This window comes from Arachis stenosperma, chromosome 1 (genome assembly GCF_014773155.1).
Source record: "Arachis stenosperma cultivar V10309 chromosome 1, arast.V10309.gnm1.PFL2, whole genome shotgun sequence".
NCBI lineage: Eukaryota > Viridiplantae > Streptophyta > Magnoliopsida > Fabales > Fabaceae > Arachis > Arachis stenosperma.
In genome coordinates, this window is record NC_080377.1 from 130,412,258 (window position 1) to 130,439,710 (window position 27,453).

Below are 27,453 nucleotides of genomic sequence, written 5' to 3' on the forward strand. Positions count from 1 at the left end.
AGGGCTGCATGTTCTCAGGGGAGATGCAGGCATAAATCAGATGCACCAAGCAAAGATGAGAAACAAAGATACTGATGAGTTCTATATATTTTTTTATCATCCTATTGATGACCCAGAGCCTGTAGATTGTGCTGGTAAGGAAAATGATGAGGTAGAGGAAGATGATGTTCATGTCGAGGTGGATGAATTGGATCAGTCGTTGACGGAGCACGATAGTTACGAGAGTGCAGAGGATGAGCCGTATGCACCTCCACCTCCCGGTAATGAAAGTAACAGTGAGAGTGGAAAGATGTTGTCAGTGGGTTTGTGCTTGGCAGAGGGAAGAGAAAACAAGTGCTTGATTCCTCTAAGAGAACCCCTCAGCCCAGTAAGCAACCCAAGAAACAAGCTCGATGTGTGTCTCAGAGAACAAAGTCTGCTGCAAGAAAGAAAGGGTCTGCCCATGAGCCCAAGGCAGGTGGGCCTGGAGGACAGCCCAATGGATCTAAACCTGCAGGGGAGCCCAATAGATCTAGGCCTACAAGGGAGCCCAATAGGACCAAAGGACCAAGGCCAGCACTTGTAGACTATATCAGTGATGTAGACACGGATGGTGATGATATTGTATGGGAGTATAAATCTGAGGAGCTACACACACCCGTTTCTTCTGAGGATGAGGGAAACAAACATCATTGGCCTGAGTTCAATGACCAATATAGTTTCGGAGAGGGAAGATTTGAGCTTGGAACAAGGTTTGCAATAATTGAGAGGTTCAAAGAGGTTGTAAATGATACCTTTATTGCTGAAGGCAGGAGTTGGTTTGGATCAAGAATGACAGGGAAAGATTTAGGGTTGGGTGCAAGGATGAAGAGTGTGCTTGGATTGTCCACTTGTCTTACAATCGGCAATTACAATGCTTCCAAGTCAAGACTTATAGAAATGAGCACACTTGTGCAAGGGACCTTGGAAGCAACGCCGTTGATCAACACTGAATCAGTAAAAAGTTGGAGAAGAGGATGGCAACACACCCGCATATGACAACTCATGAAGCTATTGATTTTCTAAGAGAAGACTTTGACCTTACTGAACACCCAAAGATGGTGTATAGAGCTGTGAAGGAGGAAAGAGAGAGGATGATGGGTAACGAAAGGCAATAGTACAAAAAATTGAGGGATTACTTATTAGAGATACATAGAAGTAACCCTGGGTCTTCTGCATTGCTAGACCTGACTCCTCAACCTCAAGCACCCCCTATGTTTTACAAGTTGTATGTTTGTTTTGAGGCCTGCAAGCGGGGATTCAAGAGTGGCTGCAGACCATTGATCCACCTGGATGGAGCATTTCTTAAAACATACCATGGGGGACAACTATTTTCTGCTATTGCACAGGATTCTAACAACCAATTCTATGTGGTTGCATACGCAGTTGCAAGATCTAAAAACAAAGAATCATGGAAGTGGTTCCTAACAATATTGCAAGAGGATATTGGTGATGTTGGCAACCACGGTTGGAATTTTATGTCGGATCAACAGAAGGTTAGTTCCCTTTTTGTCATTCCCTGTTTGTTGTGTCAGTCATTTAGTGGATTATATATGTTTGTAAACATGGCTTGATGCATTCATTGTTATTGGGGACTGCTACTTGCACTGAAAGAGGTAATGCCTAGTACACATGTCAGAATAAATTTCATAAACCGATTCAAGGATCTGTATATAAGAGAAATAGTGTGGGACTGTACAAGATGCACCACCATCTCTGAATCCAAGACAACCATGGAAAGACTCAAAAAAGTGAACAAGGATACTTGGGCCTACCTTATAAAATTTGAACATGCTGCCTGGGTTAGAGCATACTTTAGCCGTGGTCCCAAGGTCGACAACCTAACAAACAACATGTGCGAGTCGGTTAACGCAAAGGTGGTGAAGTATAGATGCAAGCCCATACTTACAATGTGCGAAGAATTACGGTGCTATGTGATGCGGCGAATGGTTCAACACAAGAAACTGCTAGGGACTTGGTGTGCGAAATTGTGATCACTACTTTTCACAACTCAAATAATCCCTAGTAATGGCCCCACAAACTTGGTGCTCAATACCATGGCATAAACACAACTTTGCACAACTAACCAGCAAGTGCACTGGGTCGTCCAAGTAATAAACCTTACGCGAGTAAGGGTCGATCCCACGGAGATTTTTGGTATGAAGCAAGCTATGGTCACCTTGTAAATCTTAGTCAGGCAGACTCAAATGGGTATAGATGATATATGAATAAAACATGAAGATAAAGATAGAGATACTTATGTATATCATTGGTGAGAGCTTCAGATAAGCGTATGAAGATGCTTGTCCCTTCCGTCTCTCTGCTTTCCTACTGTCTTCATCCAATCCTTCTTACTCCTTTCCATGGCAAGCTTATGCAAGGGTTTCACCGTTGTCAATGGCTACCTCCCATCCTCTCAGTGGAAATGTTCAACGCACCCTGTCACGGCACGGCTATCCATCTGTCGGTTCTCAATCAGGCCGGAATAGAATCTAGTGATTCTTTTGCGTCTGTCACTAACGCCCCGCCCTCAGGAGTTTGAAGCACGTCACAGTCATTCAATCATTGAATCCTACTCAGAATACCACAGACAAGGTTAGACCTTCCGGATTCTCTTGAATGCTGCCATCAGTTTTTGCCTATACCACGAAGACTCTTGATCTCACGGAATGGCTGGCTCGTTTGTCAGGCGAGCGCTCGGTTGTCAGGCGATCAACCATGCATCGTGTATCAGGAATCCAAGAGATATTCACCCAATCTAAGGTAGAACGGAGGTGGTTGTCAGTCACACGTTCATAGGTGAGAATGATGATGAGTGTCACGGATCATCACATTCATCAAGTTAAAGAACAAGTGATATCTTGGAACAAGAACAAGCGGAATTGAATAGAAGAACAATAGTAATTGCATTAATACTCGAGGTACAGCAGAGCTCCACACCTTAATCTATGGTGTGTAGAAACTCCACCGTTAAAAATACATAAGAACAAGAGTGATCATTGGCTTCGGTCCCAGAGAGGGAACCAGAAAAACCAAGATGAAAATACAATAGTAAAAGGTCCTATTTATAGGAAACTAGTAGCTTAGGGTGTACAGAGATGAGTAAATGACATAAAAATCCACTTCCGGGCCCACTTGGTGTGTGCTTGGGCTGAGCATTGAAGCATTTTCGTGTAGAGACTCTTCTTGGAGTTAAACGCCAGCTTTTGTGCCAGTTTGGGCGTTTAACTCCCACTTTGGTGCCAGTTCCGGCGTTTAACGCTGGGAATTCTGAAGGTGACTTTGAACGCCGGTTTGGGCCATCAAATCTTGGGCAAAGTATGGACTATCATATATTTCTGGAAAGCCCAGGATGTCTACTTTCCAACGCCGTTGAGAGCGCGCCAATTGGGCTTCTGTAGCTCCGGAAAATTCACTTCGAGTGCAGGGAGGTCAGAATCCAACAGCATCTGCAGTCCTTTTCAGTCTCTGAATCAGATTTTTGCTCAGGTCCCTCAATTTCAGCCAGAAAATACCTGAAATCACAGAAAAACACACAAACTCATAGTAAAGTCCAGAAAAGTGAATTTTAACTAAAAACTAATAAAAATATACTAAAAACTAACTAAATCCTACTAGAAACATACTAAAAACAATGCCAAAAAGCGTATAAATTATCCGCTCATCACAACACCAAACTTAAATTGTTGCTTGTCCCCAAGCAACTGAAAATCAAATAAGATAAAAAGAAGAGAATATACTATAGACTCCAAATTATCAATGAAACTTAGCTCCAAATTAGATGAGCGGGACTAGTAGCTTTTTGCCTCCGAACAGTTTTGGCATCTCACTTTATCCTTTGAAATTCAGAATGATTGGTTTCTTTAGGAACTCAGAATCCAGATAGTGTTATTGATTCTCCTAGTTAAGTATGATGATTCTTGAACACAGCTACTTATTGAGTCTTGGCCGTGGCCCAAAGCACTCTATTTTCCAGTATTACCACCGGATACATACATGCCACAGACACATAATTGGGTGAACCTTTTCAGATTGTGACTCAGCTTTGCTAGAGTCCCCAATTAGAGGTGTCCAGGGTTCTTAAGCACACTCTTTTTGCCTTGGATCACAACTTTATTTCTTTCTTTTTCTTTCTTTTTCTCTTTCTTTTTTTTTCGCTTCTTCTCCCCTTTTTTTCTTTTTTTTTTGTATTCATTGCTTTTTCTTGCTTTAAGAATCATTTTTATGATTTTTCAGATCCTCAGTAACATGTCTCCTTTTTCATCATTCTTTCAAGAGCCAACAATTTTAACATTCATGAACAACAAATTCAAAAGACATATGCACTGTTCAAGCATACATTCAGAAAACAAAAAGTATTGTCACCACATCAAACTAATTAAGCTAGTTTTAAAGATGAATTTGAAATCCTGTACTTCTTGTTCTTTTATAATAAAAACAGTTTTCATTTAAGAAAGGTGATGGATTCATAGGACATTCATAACTTTAAGGCATAGACACTAAGACACTAATGATCATAAGACACAAACATGGACAAACATAAGCATAAATTTTCGAAAAACAGAAAAATAAAGAACAAGGAGATTAAAGAACGGGTCCACCTTAGTGATGGCGGCTTGTTCTTCCTCTTGAAGGTCTTATGGAGTGCTTGAGCACCTCAATGTCTCTTCCTTGCCTTTGTTGCTCCTCTCTCATGATTCTTTGATCTTCTCTAATTTCATGAAGGAGGATGGAATGTTCTTGGTGCTCCACCCTTAGTTGTCCCATGTTGGAACTCAATTCTCCTAGGGAGGTGTTGATTTGCTCCCAGTAGTTTTGTGGAGGAAAGTGCATCCCTTGAGGTATCTCAGGGATTTCATGATGAGAGGGGTCTCTTGTTTGCTCCATCCTTTTCTTAGTGATGGACTTGAGGTCATGCCTTCTCAGTTGAACCGGCTTTCCTTTTGAATCTCTCTTCCATTGGGCGCCCTCTTCACAGATGTCTGTGAGGACTTGGTCCAACCTTTGATCAAAGTTGACCCTTTTTGAGTTTGAAAGGGACCTCAGGGATCACCTTCTTCAAGGCCTCAACTTCATAGAAGTGGTCTTGATGCACCCTTGAGATGAATCTCTCCATCTCCTATGACTCGGAGGTGGAAGCTTTTGCCTTCCCTTTCCTCTTTCTAGAGGTTTCTCCGGCCTTGGATGCCATAAATGGTTATGGAAAAACAAAAAGCAATGCTTTTACCACACCAAACTTAAAAGGTTTGCTCGTCCTCGAGCAAAAGAGGAAAGACGAGAGTAGAAGAAGACGAAATGGAGGAGAGGGAGATGGCTTTGTGGTTCGGCAAAAGAGGGTGAGAAGTGGTGTTTAGGTTGTGTGAAAGTGAAGGAGTGAAGAAGGGTTTATATAGGAGAGGAGGGCTCATGGTTTGGTCATGTATGGGTGGGTTTGGGAGGGAAAGTGGTTTGAATTTGAATGGTGAGGTAGGTGGTGTTTTATGAAGGATGGATGTGAGTGGTGAAGAGAAAGATGGGATTTGATAGGTGAAGGGTTTTTGGGGAAGAGGTGTGGAGGTGATTGGTGAATGGGTGAAGAAAAGAGAGAGTGGTGGGGTTGGTGGGGATCCTGTGGGGTCCACAGATCCTGAGGTGTCAAGGAAAAGTCATCCCTGCACCAAATGGCATGCAAAAACGCATTTTGAGCCAATTCTGGCGTTAAACGCCGGGCTGGTGCCCATTTCTGGCGTTTAACGCCAGGTTCTTGCCCTTTCCTGGCGTTTAACGCCAGTCTGGTGCCCCTTTCTGGCGTTAAACGCCCAGAATGGTGCCAGACTGGGCGTTAAACGCCCATCTGCTAGCCTTACTGGCGTTTAAACGCCAGTAGGTTCTGTAAAACCCGGTTAATTAACGGCTAATTAACCCATAAATGAGAATTTATTCTAGAAAGCCTAAAATGTGATTTTTATGGCTAAATGTGATAGAGGAGATTGAGACGAGAATTTTGGTACCAATTTTATAGAATTCGGACCAAGATTGGACCGAACGGGCCAAACCGGGCCAACCGGACCCAAAGTGGGCCCTTGGCCCAACATAACTTAATCAAAACCCTAGTTTTCAGCACTCTCTCTCCTCATTTGTTACACACACAAGCTGAAATTAGAAAGAAAGGGAGGAAGAACACTCTCTCAAGTTCTCTCCCTTGGTTGATCTTCAAATCACCATAACTTTTGATCTAGAGCTCCGATTGCCGCCCCGTTTGCGGCCACGCGTTCACCACGGAGAGCTCTACAAAACCCATACAATTAATCTTGAGGTAAGCCACGTTTTGCTCTTCTAAATTCCAGCCTTGTTTTCGAGTTTTATGAGCAAAAATGTTGAGATTTTGGGTTCTTTGATGTTATAGGACCCAACTCTCTTGAAGGAGAAGGTTAATCTTGTCTCCTTGGACCTTGGGTGTGGTAAGATTCTCAACCCTAGTGTGATTTGTGATTTTATGATGTTTGGGTTTTGAGATGTTGTGTATGGGTATGATGATTGTGGCTTAGGTTGTGTATATGTGAATATTGGAGCTTGATTGGTGACTTTGAAAAGCTTGGAAAGGGTTTGGTGGTGAAAAATCTGTCTTGGAGGTGTTGAGGCCTTGAGAGCTTGTGGATAAGTGGTTTGGAAGTGCTCCGGTGGAGCTTGGGAAAATCGGCTAAGGTATGGTTTCGGTTTCCCGTATCTAATATGTAATGTGGTAGGAAATACTTAGGCTAGAGGCCCTAAGATAGGCATTGAATTGTTGATGTTGTTGAATGATTGAGATATATGATGTGGTCATATATGTGATGATGATTATTGATGCCTTGGTGGTATGTTGTATGAGAAATATGCATGTTGTGATATATGCTTGATGATTGGTTATGGTTGAATTGTGGGTTGAACCATGTTAATGGTGAGTATGAGGTTGATTGTGTACAATATTGAATTATTGGAATTGGTGTTGTTGAGAATTGGCATGAGGAATAGTATATGATATGTCAATATGTTTGAGTTTGAGCCACCTGGGTGAAGTGGGATAAAATGATGAGATAGTGATTTTGGTAAATTGTGGTAATGTGTCAATGTGTGAGTTGAGGAGGCTTGATGTTGAATTTGATACATTTTGATTGATTTCAAAGAAAGGGGATGAAATTGGCATGTTTTGATTGACTTTGAAAAGAGTTGAAAATGGTTTGTTTTGAAAATGGCATATTATGATTTTGTATGAAAATATGGTTTTCGGGCATACTTTGACGGGACCTAACTTGGACTACGGATCTCCGTTTTGTACCAAATCTGTTTAGAAATGAAATTGGATCCGGGATGTCCATGCCGTTCGAAGAACGGGTGAAAAACGATTTAAAATGAGGAAGTTATGTCCGTCGGAAGATTGGGGTCTAAATCTGTGAAATTCTACAGCTTTTAACTTAGAAAATTTTTAGCAGAATTACCCCTTGCGCGTGGGCGCACCTGGCGCGTACGCGCCGATCTTCCGAAAAGTGCCATCCACGCGTACGCGTGATGTGCGCGGGCGCGCCGATTGTGCTGCACCCAATGCCCAGCCATTTTCCAGAGAGTTGTGCCAGAACTGTGCCGGTGTTGTGCCTGGGGCACGAGAACACCCGCGCGTACGCGTGGTTGGCGCGTGCGCGTCGATGGGCAAGTTTGGAATCCACGCGTTAGCGTGCGTGACGCTTACGCGTCGATGAGTTTTTAAGGCCATCCACGCGTGCGCGTGGAGTGCGCGTACGCGCGGCCCTGTTTTCATCCCAAAGTTGATTTTTGAGTTTTAAAAGCCAAATCTCATACTTCTAAGCCTCCGATCTCACCATTTATGTCTTAAATCATTATGGCATGCCTAGCTATTAAGAAGGGGCTAGTGAATGAGGTAACTTGCGAGTGAAGCAAGGGGAATATGAATGATCAATGAGGATCAAGATGATTATGTGAGATGCGGAGGATGGTGGTGGAAGTGCTTGTTATGCCATGGGCCGAAAGGCTATAATTGTTAATGAAATGGCTGGTTATGGATTTAACCGTGAGCCGGAATAGCTGTGTATGCTATGAATATTGGATGGTTCTGGATTGAACCGTGAGCCGGAATGGCTGATATGGATGTTGATCCATGGATGAGAATTCATGCATGTTGATGCTGAATTATTGATAATTGTGAAATTGCACTTCCACTATCTGAGGTACGAGTTTCCTTGGGTAGTAGCAGTGGCTAGCCACCACGTGCTCCAGGTTGAGACTCGAAGCTCTGTTAACCCTATGTCGTAAGTGTGGCCGGGCACTGTGAAAGGCCCGGATGAGCTCAAACCCCCGTAAATATTCACCAGTGAGGGTGATGGATATGGATCATGTTTATGATCAAGTTTATAACGAGTATAACTCGAGTTTGGGGATGCACGACAGAGGGACAGTCCAATGGTTAGCGACCAGGACTTGTCGGGTTGGCTATATAACCGACAAGATGATATCATCGGCCACTAGGGACAGGCATTCATCATATGCATACTATGTGAATTGTTTGAGATTGCCTATTTGACTGCATATTACTTGCTAATTGTCTAAATGTCTTAACTGCTCCTATTTGTATATTCTTGTCTGATATAACTGTGTTTGTTACATTATACTCCTGCTGGTGGTTGGGAGGTGAGAAGGAATTGGAAAGGGAAGTATTAGTTAGACTGAAGAATCTTTAGTCAGATGCCCTTATATGGTTTAGCTTGTTTATAAGCTTTGATATTATCTGGAGGAAGTTCTAGGATTGCCTTTGGCTTTCCTCTATTATTATGTATTATATATGTGGAAGCTGTTACCATGCTGGGGACCTCTGGTTCTCACCCATGCGGATTTTGTGGTTTTCAGATGCAGGACGTGAGGTTTCCCGCTGAGGCATGCTGGAGACTTCTAGAGTTGCGAAGATTCCTTGTTCTTGGGGACTATGTTTCGGTTTATATGTTTTGCTTAGATACTTTTATCTCCATTAAATAATACAAACTGTGATGACTCCGCTTATGGGAGATTTTGGAGAATAGGTTTTATGTTTTTGTGTCCCTTTGGGTTTCCTTTGGGGTTTTCCTTATTTTATCATATGTATATATTGCTATGCTCGGACCGGTTATCTTCGCAGCCGGATCTTGAGTCTTGATATTCCTGTTTTTGACACTCCTTGTATATATATAATCACGTGTTGGTTATCTTTGTCCGTTACGTTATCGATCGTGAGTGTTGCGCTTTTGAGTTGCGGTTTTTGTTTACCCATTTTTCTACAAAGGCTCCTAGTTATAATCAATTATTCATACTACTATACGTACTAAATTTTTATTTTAGAGGTCGTAATACCTTGCCATCTCTGAATTATGACTTAAGCATAAGACTCTGTATGGTAGGGTGTTACATTATGGTATCAGAGCAGTTCGTTCCTGTAGAGCCTGAGGGATGGACTGACTATGCTTCTGTGCATTCTCTGTATGTGTGTGTTATGTGCTATTAGTATATCTACTTGATATAATTGGCATAAACGTTCATGAGCATGCATTTGGGACTTTGAAGTACTAGACTTCCGATATTGAGACTGATCAACTTAATATCGATTGTTTGGTATGTATAGGAACCAGATGGCGCCTCGTGGACGCGGTAGAGGTAGTGCGAGAGGTCGTACGAATGCTCGTGCACCGGAGAATAACCCTAATGACCCGGTGAACTTTATGGCTGCGTTGGAGAACATGGTTGCGGCTATGCAAGCCACTGCTGAGGCTCTTGGCCAACAGATGAACAACCATGATAATGATGGAGGTGGAGTTCAGGGCCCGATGACACTGGCAAACTTTTTGAAGGTTAATCCGCCTAAGTTCAAGGGAACTACTAGCCCGACTGAGGCTGATACATGGTTTCAGGCCATAGAGCGAGCGCTGCAAGCACAAGTGGTACCTGAAGGGCAGCGTGTCGAGTTTGCTACCTACATGCTCACAGGTGAAGCGTCGCATTGGTGGCAAGGCATCCGACGTCTTCTGCAGCAGGGTGATGACTATATCACCTGGAATGTCTTTCAAGAAGAGTTCTATAAGAAGTACTTTCCGACTTCTGCTAGGACGGCTAAGGAACTTGAATTATTACAGCTGAAGCAGGGTATTATGTCCATATCAGAGTATACTGACAAGTTTGAGGAGCTGTTCAGGTTCTCTCGTATGTGCCAAGGGACCCCGGTGGAATATGAGGAATGGAAGTGTGTTAAGTATGAAGGAGGACTCCGGAGTGATATTTTCAGTTCAGTGGGACCAATGGAGATTTGGACCTTCTCCGAATTGGTGAACAAGTGTAGGGTTGCTGAAGAGTGTGTGAAAAGGGCAACCGCTGAGAAAGGGACTCACAAAGGATCATTCCCACAGAACCGAGGGAAAAGCTTTGCACCTAGAGGTCCGTCTTTCAAGAGGGGAGGCTCTTTCAGGAGGCCCAACAACAACAACTCCCAAGGAAAGAAGTTTGGGAAGCAGCCTCAGAATGATCAAGCTTGCGCTAGGTGTGGGAGTTACCATCCGGGAGCACCATGCAAGGCCGGATGGGGTTTGTGCTACAATTGTGGAAAAGCGGGGCATAAAGCCGCCAATTGTCTGGAGAGGCAGAAACAAGGTGCTGGGAAGGCACAACAGACTGGTCGGGTGTTCACCACTTCAGCTGTAGGAGCTGAGGGATCTGAGACACTCATTCGAGGTAACTGTGAATTAGCTGGTCAAACTTTAAATGCTTTATTTGATTCGGGAGCATCACATTCATTCATTGCATTTGAGAAAGCCCATGAGTTAGGGTTGAAGATTGTAACTTTAGGTTATGATCTAAGAGTGTACAATGCTACCCATGAAGCCACGGTAACTAGGCTAGGATGCCCGGAAGTTTCCTTTAGGTTCAAGCAGCGTGATTTTGTTCATAATTTAATCTGCTTACCGATGATCGGTCTTGATCTTATCTTGGGATTGGATTGGTTATCTAAGAACCATGTCCTACTTGATTGTTCTACAAAATCGGTGTACTTTAAGCCGGAAGATACGGAAGGGCCGGTCGTGGTGAATAATTATTACTTGAACTCGATGATGGTGAACTGTTCTGGGATCGAATGTCAAGGCATCATGTTGTTAACAGCGGGTGTTTCGGGTGATGACCAAAAGTTGGAACAGATTCCGGTTGTGTGTGAGTTTCCGGAAGTGTTTCCCGATGATATTGATGAGTTTCCACCTAACCGAGAGGTTGAGTTTGCTATTGAGTTGGTGCCCGGGGCGGGACCAATCTCGAGTGCTCCTTATAGGATGTCACCGTTAGAGATGAACGAGCTAAAGTCTCAGTTAGAGGACTTGTTGGGAAAGAATTTTATACGACCAAGTGTCTCTCCGTGGGGTGCTCCAGTGTTACTGGTGAAGAAGAAAGATGGGAGTATGCGGCTCTGTGTGGATTACAGGCAGCTGAACAAGGTCACAATAAAGAATAAGTACCCATTGCCGAGAATTGATGATCTCATGGATCAGTTACAAGGAGCTGGAGTTTTCTCCAAGATCGATTTGCGATCCGGTTATCACCAGATAAGGGTGAGGGGTGAGGATATCCCTAAGACCGCTTTCAGAACTCGTTATGGTCATTACGAGTACACTGTAATGTCCTTTGGATTGACGAACGCTCCTGCGGTATTCATGGACTACATGAATAGAGTCTTCCGTCCGTTTCTGGATAAATTCGTTGTTGTCTTCATTGATGATATACTAATTTATTCCAAAACTGAAGAAGAGCATGCGGAACACTTGAGGACCGTGTTGCAGATTCTAAAGGAGAAGAAACTCTATGCAAAACTGTCTAAGTGTGAGTTTTGGAAGAGTGAGGTGAAGTTTTTGGGTCACGTGGTGAGTAAGAAGGGAATAGCCGTAGATCCAACTAAGGTGGAGGCTGTGATGGATTGGAAGCAACCAACCACCATAACAGAGATAAGGAGTTTTCTGGGTTTAGCTGGCTATTACAGAAGGTTTATCAAGGGCTTTGCACAGATAGCTTTGCCAATGACAAAGTTAACCCGCAAAGACACTCCGTTTGTTTAGACTCCTGAGTGCGAGGAGAGCTTTCAAACATTGAAGAAAAAGTTGACTACTGCACCTGTGTTAGTGTTACCCGAGCCGAATGAGCCATTTGAGGTGTATTGTGATGCCTCATTGAAGGGTCTAGGGTGCGTGCTAATGCAGCATCATAATGTGGTGGCGTATGCCTCACGACAGTTGAGACCTCATGAAGTTAGTTACCCTACGCACGATTTGGAACTCGCTGCGGTTGTGTTTGCCTTGAAGGTGTGGAGGCATTATCTCTATGGGGTTAAGTTCCAAGTTTTCTCTGATCATAAGAGCTTGAAGTACCTCTTTGATCAGAAAGAGCTTAATATGAGGCAGAGAAGGTGGATGGAATTGTTGAAGGACTACGACTTTGAGTTGCATTACCATCCGGGAAAGGCGAATGTAGTGGCGGATGCGTTAAGTCGGAAGTCGTTATGTGCAGCTTGGATGATGCTCCAAGAGGAGAAGTTGCTCAAGGGATTTGAGAGTCTGAAAATTGGTACTCAAGAAGTATCCGGAACCTTGTGTTTGAGCCGATTAGAAATCTCAAGTGACTTTAAGTCCGAACTCCTAAAGGCTCATCAAAATGATGAAGCGTTATGGAAAGTGTTACCGGCTATTGAGCAAGGAAAACAGTGGAGAGTGTCGGAAGAAAAAGATGGGTTATGGAGATTCAAGGGTAGGATCATTGTGCCGGATGTTGGTACTTTGAGGCAAGATATTTTAAGGGAGGCACACAAAAGCGGATTCTCCATTCACCCGGGAAGTACTAAGATATACCATGATGTAAAGGCGATGTTTTGGTGGCCGGGTATGAAGAATGATGTGGCGGAATATGTTTCAAAGTGCTTAACTTGTCAAAAGGTAAAGATTGAACACCAAAAGCCCGCCGGTATGTTGCAACCTTTAGAGATTCCGCAATGGAAGTGGGAAAGTATTGCAATGGACTTTGTGTCGGGATTGCCAAGGACTAGGGCTGGTTTTGATGCTATTTGGGTGATTGTGGACCGACTGACGAAGTCAGCTCACTTTTTGCCCATTCGGATGACTTACACCCTTGAGGAGCTAGCACGGTTATACATAAAGGAGATTGTGAGACTCCATGGTGTACCTGCTACTATAATCTCTGATAGAGATCCTCGTTTCACTTCAAGGTTTTGGGGTGCATTTCAGAAAGCTTTTGGGACCCGATTAAGCTTGAGCACGGCTTACCATCCTCAAACAGATGGTCAATCTGAGAGGACGATCCAAACACTAGAGGATATGTTGAGAGCTTGTGTTTTGGACCAACCGGCGAGTTGGGATCGGTATATGCCATTAGTGGAGTTTGCATACAATAATAGTTATCATGCGAGCATCGGAATGGCTCCGTATGAGGCCTTGTATGGGAGGAAATGTCAATCTCCGCTATGTTGGTATGAAGCTGGAGAGAAAAGCTTGTTGGGGCCAGAAATGATAGCTGAGACCACTGAGCAAGTCAAGAAAATCCGAGATAGGATGCTTACGGCGCAGAGTCGTCAAAAGAGTTACGCCGATCAGAGGCGAAAGCCCTTAGAATTTGAGGAAGGAGACCATGTTTTCCTTAAGGTTACTCCGACTACGGGAGTAGGTAGGGCGATTAAGGCAAAGAAGTTGAATCCTCGATACATTGGTCCATTTCAGATCCTAGAGAGGATTGGACCGGTGGCGTATCGGATGGCTCTACCACCTCATCTTTCGAACCTGCACGACGTGTTTCACGTGTCGCAGCTTCGGAAGTACACTCCTGATGCTAGCCATGTGTTAGAACCTGAGTTGGTTCAGTTAAGGGAAGATTTGACGCTTCCAGTGGCTCCGGTCAGAATTGATGATACTAGTATCAAACGGTTGCGTGGAAAAGAGGTTTCTTTAGTGAAGGTGGCTTGGAGTCGAGGCGGTGTTGAGGAACACACTTGGGAACTTGAGTCGGAGATGCGAACGGATTATCCGCATTTATTCTCAGGTAATTGCATTTGAATTTTGTGGGCAAAATTCCCAATTAGGTGGGTAGAATGTAAAACCCGGTTAATTAACGGCTAATTAACCCATAAATGAGAATTTATTCTAGAAAGCCTAAAATGTGATTTTTATGGCTAAATGTGATAGAGGAGATTGAGACGAGAATTTTGGTACCAATTTTATAGAATTCGGACCAAGATTGGACCGAACGGGCCAAACCGGGCCAACCGGACCCAAAGTGGGCCCTTGGCCCAACATAACTTAATCAAAACCCTAGTTTTCAGCACTCTCTCTCCTCATTTGTTACACACACAAGCTGAAATTAGAAAGAAAGGGAGGAAGAACACTCTCTCAAGTTCTCTCCCTTGGTTGATCTTCAAATCACCATAACTTTTGATCTAGAGCTCCGATTGCCGCCCCGTTTGCGGCCACGCGTTCACCGCGGAGAGCTCTACAAAACCCATACAATTAATCTTGAGGTAAGCCACGTTTTTCTCTTCGAAATTCCAGCCTTGTTTTCGAGTTTTATGAGCAAAAATGTTGAGATTTTGGGTTCTTTGATGTTATAGGACCCAACTCTCTTGAAGGAGAAGGTTAATCTTGTCTCCTTGGACCTTGGGTGTGGTAAGATTCTCAACCCTAGTGTGATTTGTGATTTTATGATGTTTGGGTTTTGAGATGTTGTGTATGGGTATGATGATTGTGGCTTAGGTTGTGTATATGTGAATATTGGAGCTTGATTGGTGACTTTGAAAAGCTTGGAAAGGGTTTGGTGGTGAAAAATCTGTCTTGGAGGTGTTGAGGCCTTGAGAGCTTGTGGATAAGTGGTTTGGAAGTGCTCCGGTGGAGCTTGGGAAAATCGGCTAAGGTATGGTTTCGGTTTCCCGTATCTAATATGTAATGTGGTAGGAAATACTTAGGCTAGAGGCCCTAAGATAGGCATTGAATTGTTGATGTTGTTGAATGATTGAGATATATGATGTGGTCATATATGTGATGATGATTATTGATGCCTTGGTGGTATGTTGTATGAGAAATATGCATGTTGTGATATATGCTTGATGATTGGTTATGGTTGAATTGTGAGTTGAACCATGTTAATGGTGAGTATGAGGTTGATTGTGTACAATATTGAATTATTGGAATTGGTGTTGTTGAGAATTGGCATGAGGAATAGTATATGATATGTCAATGTGTTTGAGTTTGAGCCACTTGGGTGAAGTGGGATAAAATGATGAGATAGTGATTTTGGTAAATTGTGGTAATGTGTCAATGTGTGAGTTGAGGAGGCTTGATGTTGAATTTGATACATTTTGATTGATTTCAAAGAAAGGGGATGAAATTGGCATGTTTTGATTGACTTTGAAAAGAGTTGAAAATGGTTTGTTTTGAAAATGGCATATTATGGTTTTGTATGAAAATATGGTTTTTGGGCATACTTTGACGGGACCTAACTTGGACTACGGATCTCCGTTTTGTACCAAATCTGTTTAGAAATGAAATTGGATCCGGGATGTCCATGCCGTTCGAAGAACGGGTGAAAAACGATTTAAAATGAGGAAGTTATGTCCGTCGGAAGATTGGGGTCTAAATCTGTGAAATTCTGCAGCTTTTAACTTAGAAAATTTTTAGCAGAATTACCCCTTGCGCGTGGGCGCACCTGGCGCGTACGCGCCGATCTTCCGAAAAGTGCCATCCACGCGTACGCGTGATGTGCGCGGGCGCACCGATTGTGCTGCACCCAATGCCCAGCCATTTTCCAGAGAGTTGTGCCAGAACTGTGCCGGTGTTGTGCCTGGGGCACGAGAACACCCGCGCGTACGCGTGGTTGGCGCGTGCGCGTCGATGGGCAAGTTTGGAATCCACGCGTTAGCGTGCGTGACGCTTACGCGTCGATGAGTTTTTAAGGCCATCCACGCGTGCGTGTGGAGTGCGCGTACGCGCGGCCCTGTTTTCATCCCAAAGTTGATTTTTGAGTTTTAAAAGCCAAATCTCATACTTCTAAGCCTCCGATCTCACCATTTATGTCTTAAATCATTATGGCATGCCTAGCTATTAAGAAGGGGCTAGTGAATGAGGTAACTTGCGAGTGAAGCAAGGGGAATATGAATGATCAATGAGGATCAAGATGATTATGTGAGATGCGGAGGATGGTGGTGGAAGTGCTTGTTATGCCATGGGCCGAAAGGCTATAATTGTTAATGAAATGGCTGGTTATGGATTTAACCGTGAGCCGGAATAGCTGTGTATGCTATGAATATTGGATGGTTCTGGATTGAACCGTGAGCCGGAATGGCTGATATGGATGTTGATCCATGGATGAGAATTCATGCATGTTGATGCTGAATTATTGATAATTGTGAAATTGCACTTCCACTATCTGAGGTACGAGTTTCCTTGGGTAGTAGCAGTGGCTAGCCACCACGTGCTCCAGGTTGAGACTCGAAGCTCTGTTAACCCTATGTCGTAAGTGTGGCCGGGCACTGTGAAAGGCCCGGATGAGCTCAACCCCCGTAAATATTCACCAGTGAGGGTGATGGATATGGATCATGTTTATGATCAAGTTTATAACGAGTATAACTCGAGTTTGGGGATGCACGACAGAGGGACAGTCCAATGGTTAGCGACCAGGACTTGTCGGGTTGGCTATATAACCGACAAGATGATATCATCGGCCACTAGGGACAGGCATTCATCATATGCATACTATGTGAATTGTTTGAGATTGCCTATTTGACTGCATATTACTTGCTAATTGTCTAAATGTCTTAACTGCTCCTATTTGTATATTCTTGTCTGATATAACTGTGTTTGTTACATTATACTCCTGCTGGTGGTTGGGAGGTGAGAAGGAATTGGAAAGGGAAGTATTAGTTAGACTGAAGAATCTTTAGTCAGATGCCCTTATATGGTTTAGCTTGTTTATAAGCTTTGATATTATCTGGAGGAAGTTCTAGGATTGCCTTTGGCTTTCCTCTATTATTATGTATTATATATGTGGAAGCTGTTACCATGCTGGGGACCTCTGGTTCTCACCCATGCGGATTTTGTGGTTTTCAGATGCAGGACGTGAGGTTTCCCGCTGAGGCATGCTGGAGACTTCTAGAGTTGCGAAGATTCCTTGTTCTTGGGGACTATGTTTCGGTTTATATGTTTTGCTTAGATACTTTTATCTCCATTAAATAATACAAACTGTGATGACTCCGCTTATGGGAGATTTTGGAGAATAGGTTTTATGTTTTTGTGTCCCTTTGGGTTTCCTTTGGGGTTTTCCTTATTTTATCATATGTATATATTGCTATGCTCGGACCGGTTATCTTCGCAGCCGGATCTTGAGTCTTGATATTCCTGTTTTTGACACTCCTTGTATATATATAATCACGTGTTGGTTATCTTTGTCCGTTACGTTATCGATCGTGAGTGTTGCGCTTTTGAGTTGCGGTTTTTGTTTACCCATTTTTCTACAAAGGCTCCTAGTTATAATCAATTATTCATACTACTATACGTACTAAATTTTTATTTTAGAGGTCGTAATACCTTGCCATCTCTGAATTATGACTTAAGCATAAGACTCTGTATGGTAGGGTGTTACAGGTTCTTCCTCCAGGGTGTGCTGTTTTTCTTCCTGTTTTTCATTCTGTTTTTGCTTTTTCAATTGATTTTGTGACTTCTCATGATCATCAGCCTACAAAAAACATAAAATAACAAAGGAAAATAGATAAAATATGACATTGGGTTGCCTCCCAACAAGCGCTTCTTTAATGTCAGTAGCTTGATAGAGGGCTCTCATGGAGCCTCACATTTTCTCAGAGCAATGTTGGAACCTCCCAACACCAAACTTAGAGTTTGAATGTGGGGGTTCAACACCAAACTTAGAGTTTGGTTGTGGCCTCCCAACACCAAACTTAGAGTTTGACTGTGGGGGCTCTGTTTGACTCTGATTTGAGAGAAGCTCTTCATGCTTCCTCTCCATGGTGACAGAGGGATATCCTTGAGCCTTAAACACAAAGGATTCTTCATTCACTTGAATGATCAGTTCACCTCCATCAACATCAATCACAGCCCTTGCTGTGGCAAGGAAGGGTCTGCCAATGATGATGGATTCATCCATGCACTTCCCAGTCTCTAGGACTATGAAATCAGTAGGGATGTAATGGTCTTCAATCTTCACCAAAACATCCTCTACAAGTCCATAAGCTTGTTTTCTTGAATTGTCTGCCATCTCTAGTGAGATTCTTGCAGCTTGTACCTCAGAGATCCCTAGCTTCTCCATTACAGAGAGATGCATGAGGTTTACACTTGACCCTAAGTCACACAGAGCCTTCTTGAAGGTCATGGTGCCTATGGTACAAGGTATTGAGAACTTCCCAGGATCTTGTCTCTTTTGAGGTAATTTCTGCCTAGACAAGTCATCCAGTTCTTTGGTGAGCAAAGGAGATTCATTCTCCCAAGTCTCATTTCCAAATAACTTGTCATTTAGCTTCATGATTGCTCCAAGGTATTTAGCAACTTGCTCTTTAGTGACATACTCATCCTCTTCAGAGGAAGAATACTCATCAGAGCTCATGAAAGGCAGAAGTAAGTCCAATGGAATCTCTATGGTCTCATTTTGAGCCTCAGATTCCCATGGTTCCTCATTGAGGAACTCAGTGGAGGCTAGTGCACGCCCATTGAGGTCTTCCTCAGTGGCGTTCACTTCCTCTCCTTCCTCTCCAAATTTGGCCATGTTGATGGCCTTGCACTCTCCTTTTGGATTTTCTTTTGTGTTGCTTGGAAGAGTACTAGGAGGGAGTTCAGTAACTTTCTTGCTCAGCTGTCCCACTTGTGCCTCCAAATTCCTAATAGAGGACCTTGTTTCAGTCATGAAACTTTGAGTGGTTTTGATTAGATCAGAGACCATGGTTGCTAAGTCAGAGGGGTTCTGCTTAGAATTCTCTGTCTGTTGCTGAGAAGATGATGGAAAAGGCTTGCCATTGCTAAACCTATTTCTTCCACCATTATTGTTGTTGAAACCTTGTTGAGGTCTCTGTTGATCCTTCCATGAGAAATTTGGATGATTTTTCCATGAAGAATTATAGGTGTTTCCATAGGGTTCTCTCATGTAATTCACCTCTTCCATTGAAGGGTTCTCAGGATCATAGGCTTCTTCCTCAGATGAAGCATCCTTAGTACTGCTTGGTGCATTTTGCATTCCAGACAGACTTTGAGAAATCAAATTGATTTGTTGAGTCAATATCTTATTCTGAGCCAATATGGCATTCAGAGTATCAATCTCAAGAACTCCTTTCTTCTGATTAGTCCCACTGTTCACAGGATTCCTTTCAGAAGTGTACATGAATTGGTTATTTGCAACCATTTCAATTAGCTCTTGAGCTTCTGTAGGCGTCTTCTTCAGATGAAGAGATCCTCCAGCAGAGCTATCCAAAGACATCTTGGATAGTTCAGAGAGACCATCATAGAAAATACCTATGATGCTCCATTCAGAAAGCATGTCAGAAGGACATTTTCTGATCAATTGTTTGTATCTTTCCCAAGCTTCATAGAGGGATTCTCCATCCTTCTGTCTGAAGGTTTGGACTTCCACTCTAAGCTTACTCAATTTTTGAGGTGGAAAGAACTTTGCCAAGAAGGCATTGACTAGCTTTTCCCAGGAGTCCAGGCTTTCTTTAGGTTGTGAGTCCAACCATGTCCTAGCTCTGTCTCTTACAGCAAAAGGGAATAGCATAAGTCTGTAGACCTCAGGGTCAACCTCATTAGTCTTGACAGTGTCACAGATTTGCAAGAATTCAGCTAAGAACTGATGAGGATCTTCCAATGGAAGTCCATGGAACTTGCAATTCTGTTGCATTAGAGAAACTAATTGAGGCTTTAGCTCAAAGTTGTTTGCTCCAATAGCAGGGATAGAGATGCTTCTCCCATAGAAGTCGGGAGTAGGTGCAGTAAAGTCACCCAGCACCTTCCTTGCATTGTTGGCATTGTTGTTGTTTTCGGCTGCCATGTCTTTTTCTTGAAGATTTCTGTTAGGTCCTCTACAGAGAGTTGTGCCTTAGCTTCTCTTAGCTTTCGCTTCAAGGTCCTTTCAGGTTCAGGGTCAGCTTCAACAAGAATGCCTTTGTCTTTGCTCCTGCTCATATGAAAGAGAAGAGAACAAGAAAATATGAAATCCTCTATGTCACAGTATAGAGATTCCTTGAGGTGTCAGAAAAGAAGAGAAATAGAAGGAAGAAGGAGAAGAATTCGAACTTAGTCAGATAGAGTTCGAATTGTGCATTGAGGAGGAGTGGTACTCCATAAATAGAAGGATGTGAAAAGAGAGGAAGAAATTTTCGAAAATTATGTTAAAAAGATTTTAAAAACATTTTGAAAAACTTTAATTGATTTTCGAAAACCAAGAGTGGGAAAGAAATCAAGTGATTTTTGAAAAAGATTTTGAATTTAGAAATCAAAAAGATATAATTGAAAACTATTTTGAAAAAGATGTGATTAAAAAGATTTGATTGAAAAGTTATGGTTTTAAAAAGATATGATTGAAAAGATATGATTTGAAAACAATTTAAAAAGATTTGATTTTAAAAATTAATGACTTGCCTAACAAGAAAAGATATGATTCAAACATTAAACCTTTCTCAACAGAAAAGGCAACATACTTGAAATGTTGAATCAAATCATTAATTGATATCAAGTATCTTTGAAAAAGGAAAGAAATTGATTTTGAAAACATTTGATTGAAAAGATATGATTTGAAAAAGATTTGATTTTGAAAAATTTTGAAAACTTGAAAAAAAATTGATTTGAAAACAAAATCCTCCCTCTTGTGCCATCCTGGCGTTAAACGCCCAGAATGGTGCACATTCTGGCGTTTAACGCCCAATGCACTACCTTTTTGGGCGTTAAACGCCCAACCAGGTACCCTGGCTGGCGTTTAAACGCCAGTCTGTCCTTCTTCACTGGGCGTTTTGAATGCCCAGCTTTTTCTGTGTAATTCCTCTGCTGCATGTTCTGAATCTTCAGTTCCCTGTACTATTGACTTGAAAATAGAACCAAGATCAAATAAACAATGCATGCAAGACACCAAACTTAAAATTAGACACTAGACTCAAACAAGAAACATAAAATATTTTTTTGGTTTTTATGATTTTGAAATTTTTTTTTTTGGATTTTTCGAAAATTATATGGAAATAGAAAATGAAGGTTTCAGAATTCTCAATTTGGATTCCAGGAATCATTGCAATGCTAGTCTAAGACTTCGGTCCAGGAATTTGACATGGCTTCACAGTCAGCCAAGCTTTCAAAGAAAGCTTCGGTCCAAAACACTAGACATGGCCAATGGCCAGCCAAGCCTTAGCAGATCATTGCTCCAATAGCCAGATTGATAGAAATCAACAAGCTCTTGTGATGATAAGTTGAAACCTCGGTCCAATAAGATTAGACATGGCTTCTCAGCCAACCAGATTTCAACAGATCATCATGAAACTCTAGAATTCATTCTTAAGAACTCTGAAGAAAAATACCTAATCTAAGCAACAAGATGAACCGTCAGTTGTCCATACACGAAACAATCCCCGGCAACGGCGCCAAAAACTTGGTGTGCGAAATTGTGATCACTACTTTTCACAACTCAAATAATCCCTAGTAATGGCCCCACAAACTTGGTGCTCAATACCATGGCATAAACACAACTTTGCACAACTAACCAGCAAGTGCACTGGGTCGTCCAAGTAATAAACCTTACGCGAGTAAGGGTTGATCCCACGGAGATTGTTGGTATGAAGCAAGCTATGGTCACCTTGTAAATCTTAGTCAGGCAGACTCAAATGGGTATAGATGATATATGAATAAAACATGAAGATAAAGATAGAGATACTTATGTATATCATTGGTGAGAGCTTCAGATAAGCGTATGAAGATGCTTGTCCCTTCCGTCTCTCTGCTTTCCTACTGTCTTCATCCAATCCTTCTTACTCCTTTCCATGGCAAGCTTATGCAAGGGTTTCACCGTTGTCAGTGGCTACCTCCCATCCTTTCAGTGGAAATGTTCAACGCACCCTGTCACGGCTCGGCTATCCATCTGTCGGTTCTCAATCAGGCCGGAATAGAATCCAGTGATTCTTTTGCGTCTGTCACTAACGCCCCGCCCTCAGGAGTTTGAAGCACGTCACAGTCATTCAATCATTGAATCTTACTCAGAATACCACAGACAAGGTTAGACCTTCCGGATTCTCTTGAATGCCGCCATCAGTTCTTGCCTATACCACGAAGACTCTTGATCTCACGGAATGGCTGGCTCGTTTGTCAGGCGAGCGCTCGGTTGTCAGGCGATCAACCATGCATCGTGTATCAGGAATCCAAGAGATATTCACCCAATCTAAGTTAGAACGGAGGTGGTTGTCAGTCACACGTTCATAGGTGAGAATGATGATGAGTGTCACGGATCATCACATTCATCAAGTTAAAGAACAAGTGATATCTTGGAACAAGAACAAGCGGAATTGAATAGAAGAACAATAGTAATTGCATTAATACTCGAGGTACAGCAGAGCTCCACACCTTAATCTATGGTGTGTAGAAACTCCACCGTTGAAAATACATAAGAACAAGAGTGATCATTGGCTTCGGTCCCAGAGAGGGAACCAGAAAAACCAAGATGAAAATACAATAGTAAAAGGTCCTATTTATAGGAAACTAGTAGCTTAGGGTGTACAGAGATGAGTAAATGACATAAAAATTCACTTCCGGGCCCACTTGGTGTGTGCTTGGGCTGAGCATTGAAGCATTATCGTGTAGAGACTCTTCTTGGAGTTAAACGCCAGCTTTTGTGCCAGTTTGGGCGTTTAACTCCCACTTTGGTGCCAGTTCCGGCGTTTAACGCTGGGAATTCTGAAGGTGACTTTGAACGCCGGTTTGGGCCATCAAATCTTGGGCAAAGTATGGACTATCATATATTGCTGGAAAGCCCAGGATGTCTACTTTCCAACGCCGTTGAGAGCACGCCAATTGGGCTTCTGTAGCTCCAGAAAATCTACTTCGAGTGCAGGGAGGTCAGAATCCAACAGCATCTGCAGTCCTTTTCAGTCTCTGAATCAGATTTTTGCTCAGGTCCCTCAATTTCAGCCAGAAAATACCTGAAATCGCAGAAAAACACACAAACTCATAGTAAAGTCCAGAAAAGTGAATTTTAACTAAAAACTAATAAAAATATACTAAAAACTAACTAAATCCTACTAGAAACATACTAAAAACAATGCCAAAAAGCGTATAAATTATCCGCTCATCAGGACTCATGAAGGAAAACTGGCGCCAGTGCAAGAGAAAAGGCTACAGAGGCTTATCAAACCAAGCAACAAATGGACAGCGGAGTGGATTGGTGATAATGAGCGCAAACATTTCGAAGTCACTTACAAGGGATCCAAAGTTGATGTGGATCTGATCAAACCCAGCTGCTCGTATAACAAATGACAACTCATTGGTTAGACAAACCCTGAATTTCAATTTTAACATGCTGTGAATTTTTTGAATTTAAGCATGCTGTGAATCATAGTTGCTGTGAATTTCAATTTTAAACATAGTTGATGTGAATCTGATTAAACATGCTGTGAATTTTTTTAGATTAACCATGCTGTGAATTTCTATTATAATCATTATGTGAATTTTTTTAGATTAACCATGCTGTCAATTTGGACATGATGTTAATTTCAGTTTTAAACATAGTTGGTGTGAATGTGATTAAACATGTTGTGAATCTGTTGATATTAACCATGCTATGAATTCTAGATATTAGCCATGTTGTGAATTTCTATTATTTTTTGATATTTTAATCATGTTTATGCCATTCTGTTGTTGTCAAACTACTGTCCTGCTGTGAAGGGATGCCGTGCATTTATGCTATAGCAGCAATAAAAAAAACGGCATGATAACCCCGATGATTATGTCCATCCATGGCTATGTATGGAGTCCATTAGAAAGACATACGAGCACTTCATCCAGCCAGTAACTAGTGAGGAATACTGGACAAGGTATGAGTTTACTAAGCCTGCTCCACCTATGTTAAAAAGGCCAATTGGACGTCCCAAGGTGCATAATAGACAGAAAGACCCAGCTGAGGCTGTTATTGATGGTGACAAGTTGAATAGGAGTTTCTATGTCACATATAGCAAGTGTGGTGAGAGGGGACATAACTACAAGACGTGCAAAGGGGCCCATCCAACCCAAATTGGAAGCCAAAGACAAAAAAAAACCAAGGACGAAGCCCAATGACTCTCAATCACTTGTGGTTCTACCTTTGTCACAGTCTGCCCCCAAGGAAGAGGTAGTCCTTAGTTACTCAGGGATGTAATTGTCCCCCCGATAATAAACTCAGGGATTTAAGTGTCTATTATAATTTTATTTAGGGTGTTATCTGTCTATATTTTAAGGCTTCAGAGTTTTAAATGTCTTATTTTATAAAATGCTTCATTTGGACTGTTAACACTAAGTGGCTTCATTTTATAAAATGCCTCATCTCAGACTGTGGAACAGAGTCCCCCTGCTGCTACGAACCCTCTTCATGTTGAACAAAATTCTGCTAATCATTCAATTCCTAATGAGGTATGGATTTTGGTGGCGTTTTATTGCTGTTGCTTGCTGGTTTCGTTGCATTCACACTTGTCTTGACCTTCATGCAGGGTAATTCGAATGTAAACGTTGCACCGATGCCTGAGAAAAAATCTAGACCCTTAGTAGCAGCGGTTGCAACACAATCAATGCCTCCGAAAGCACCATTCAGGCCTCCAGCTCAGTCTTCATCATGCCCTGTACCAAGGCCATTTAGGCCTAAGCAAACAGTTAGGAGGAAGCCTATGGCAAACAAATCCTCTCAGCCTGTGCCACCTCCCCAGAGTGAACAGCATCTCCCCTCACCACAATAACCAACTACATCGGGAACATCTCCACAGACTTTGGCAGCAGCAGGCAAAGCAACTCAACGGTTGTTTAAGTTCATCCCCGCTCTAGGACTAAACAAGCCGAGTAGTTAATGCTACATGTTTAGACTTTAGTTATGACATCAACATCTTTTTGGGAAACACTGTTATTTTACAAAGCAACTCTTTTTGGAAACGATGTGATTATGTATAGCTTGTAGGCTTAAGTTATGCCTTACTTTGGCAATAGACATGTTTAGACTTCTTTTGTCAACATTAACATCTCTTTCATGAGATTAATTTATGCTTTACATATATAATCATATTTCTAAATAATTATGCCATTAACTTGCTTAGGACAATCGCTTTGCTGAATATAACATAATTTAGCTTACAACATTTTTGTTCAAAAAGCATACAACAAAAAGAAAACTCATCCCATACATTTTTTTTACCTACTTTTCAGCCAAGTTTGGCAATAACAGAAGCAAAAATTGCACTAACCACTGCAAGAATAACCAAATATAGATTAACATTTTTCTTCCTCTCTAGATACAACAGCATCTTCTCCAAATCAATCAGTTTTTGTTCTACCTTCTTCCCAAGATACACTTTCAGATCATCAATCTCGTTCTCAGTAATAAACTTCTCAAGGACTCTTATTGTTGAAACATGGCCATCCAGCCATAAGAAGAACTTGCAGTGACTGGAATTTTTCAGCTGCATGTTCATCATTCTAAAACAAACAAAACATAACCAACTCCCGTATAATCAAACTGACCAAAATAAAATCACCAACATACCTTAAAGAATGGACATCCAAAGAACAATCTATTGGGGTTCGTCGTCGTCCTCGATTTGTATGGCGTACACCCCATATTTACACGTCGGAGCAATCTCGTCCTTCTCCTCTGCAACTTCCACGCATTTCACGGTTGACGGCAGTGGAACGTGTCGTGTGCTGGATGAAGCTCCATCGCTGGCCATTTAACACTGCACAATACCACCACCCTCAACCACTCACAGAAATGAACAACGATAATGACAAATGAGTTCCATTTGAACATATAGGGCAAACAGAGAAATGATGTCGTCTTTCCATCCAGGGACTCATTTGTCCCTAACCTCAATCCACCTTATTACATGTGCACCGTTGCGGTGGCCTAGGCCTAACACATGCCAACTAAGCGACACATCACCTGTCTTCATTACGTTTGGGAGAGTATTTTGCACAGAAGGATCCATCCGTCATACATTTTGATTAATAAGGGGCGTTTTAGTATTTTTTTTTTTAGATTTTTAGAGATGAATTAGTCCACGACTTAAAAGTTCAGGAACTAAGTTGTCTTTTTTTCTAAAAATTAAATATGGTAGACAACACCTTAATCTTTTTAGTTTGTATTATACATAAATTATTTTATTATCTCTCTTTTAATTTATTTATAAGATGTTAATATAACCATATTTTACAAAAATATTATTTCCACTTTTATTATTTCAGTATATTAATTCTTTTTCATCGTTAATATGTTATATATACTTATATATAGTTATATTATAATTTGTTCTGAAATAATATTCCTCTTGTATTACATAATTACTAATAATTACGACATTAAAATAACATGTACAAATATATTTATCAATTAAATATAAAAAATATATAGTTTAGTTTTAAATAATATATATACATATATATATATATATATATATATATATATATATATAATAAATTGCGTATTTTTTCGTGCACCACGAGAGTCTTAATCCAGTTAAATATATGATTAGAATTAGATTGTATCGAAGTTGAGAAGAATATATATATAATATGAGGATGAGGAAAAAAGATGAATTATGACTTAAAATGAACTAAGAACAATTCCATTTACTTGAATTGAAAGAGAAAAAGTTCCTAACCCATCAAGATTTACAAAATTCGAGGGGACCATGGCCATAGCTATACGGGTTCAGTGATCAACTCTATCAGCATCTAGGAATGCTTGAACAGTTCATGAGTCAGTTTGAATTCGATTTATTAATAGTTTGTTAAGTTAAATTTGTAAGTTGGCGAGTCGAATTTAAATTTAAATTTAAGTTCATAAATTAAATAAGCTGATTTTGAATTTGGATAAACTCAGCTTATTAGCTTGAGATCTAATTCGATTATATATATAATATTAAAGTATAGATTAAAGATATATAGAATATGTGTATTAATAATTTAATATATATATATATAGAATAATAATATATAATTTTACATATATATTAATGTTTTTAATCGTTTAAAATTTTATAGTTATTTTAATGTAAAATTCAAATAAAAAAAATTATAATTGATAGATAGATAATATATTAAATTTATTTTTTAATATTTTTAAATATATATAATTTATAATTTATTGATATAGAATTATAGAATATGTTTTTATTATTTTAGTTTATAAAATAGACTTAATTGTTAA

General features: G+C 41.2%; 1 non-coding gene across 1 annotated transcript; it reads left to right on the plus strand.

Moving 5' to 3' along the window:
- Positions 1-19,575: 19,575 nt before the first annotated feature.
- On the plus strand, positions 19,576-19,683 carry LOC130956289 (small nucleolar RNA R71). Its single transcript, XR_009077065.1, has one exon. It is a non-coding gene; the product is annotated as a small nucleolar RNA R71 (small nucleolar RNA).
- Positions 19,684-27,453: the final 7,770 nt, after the last annotated feature.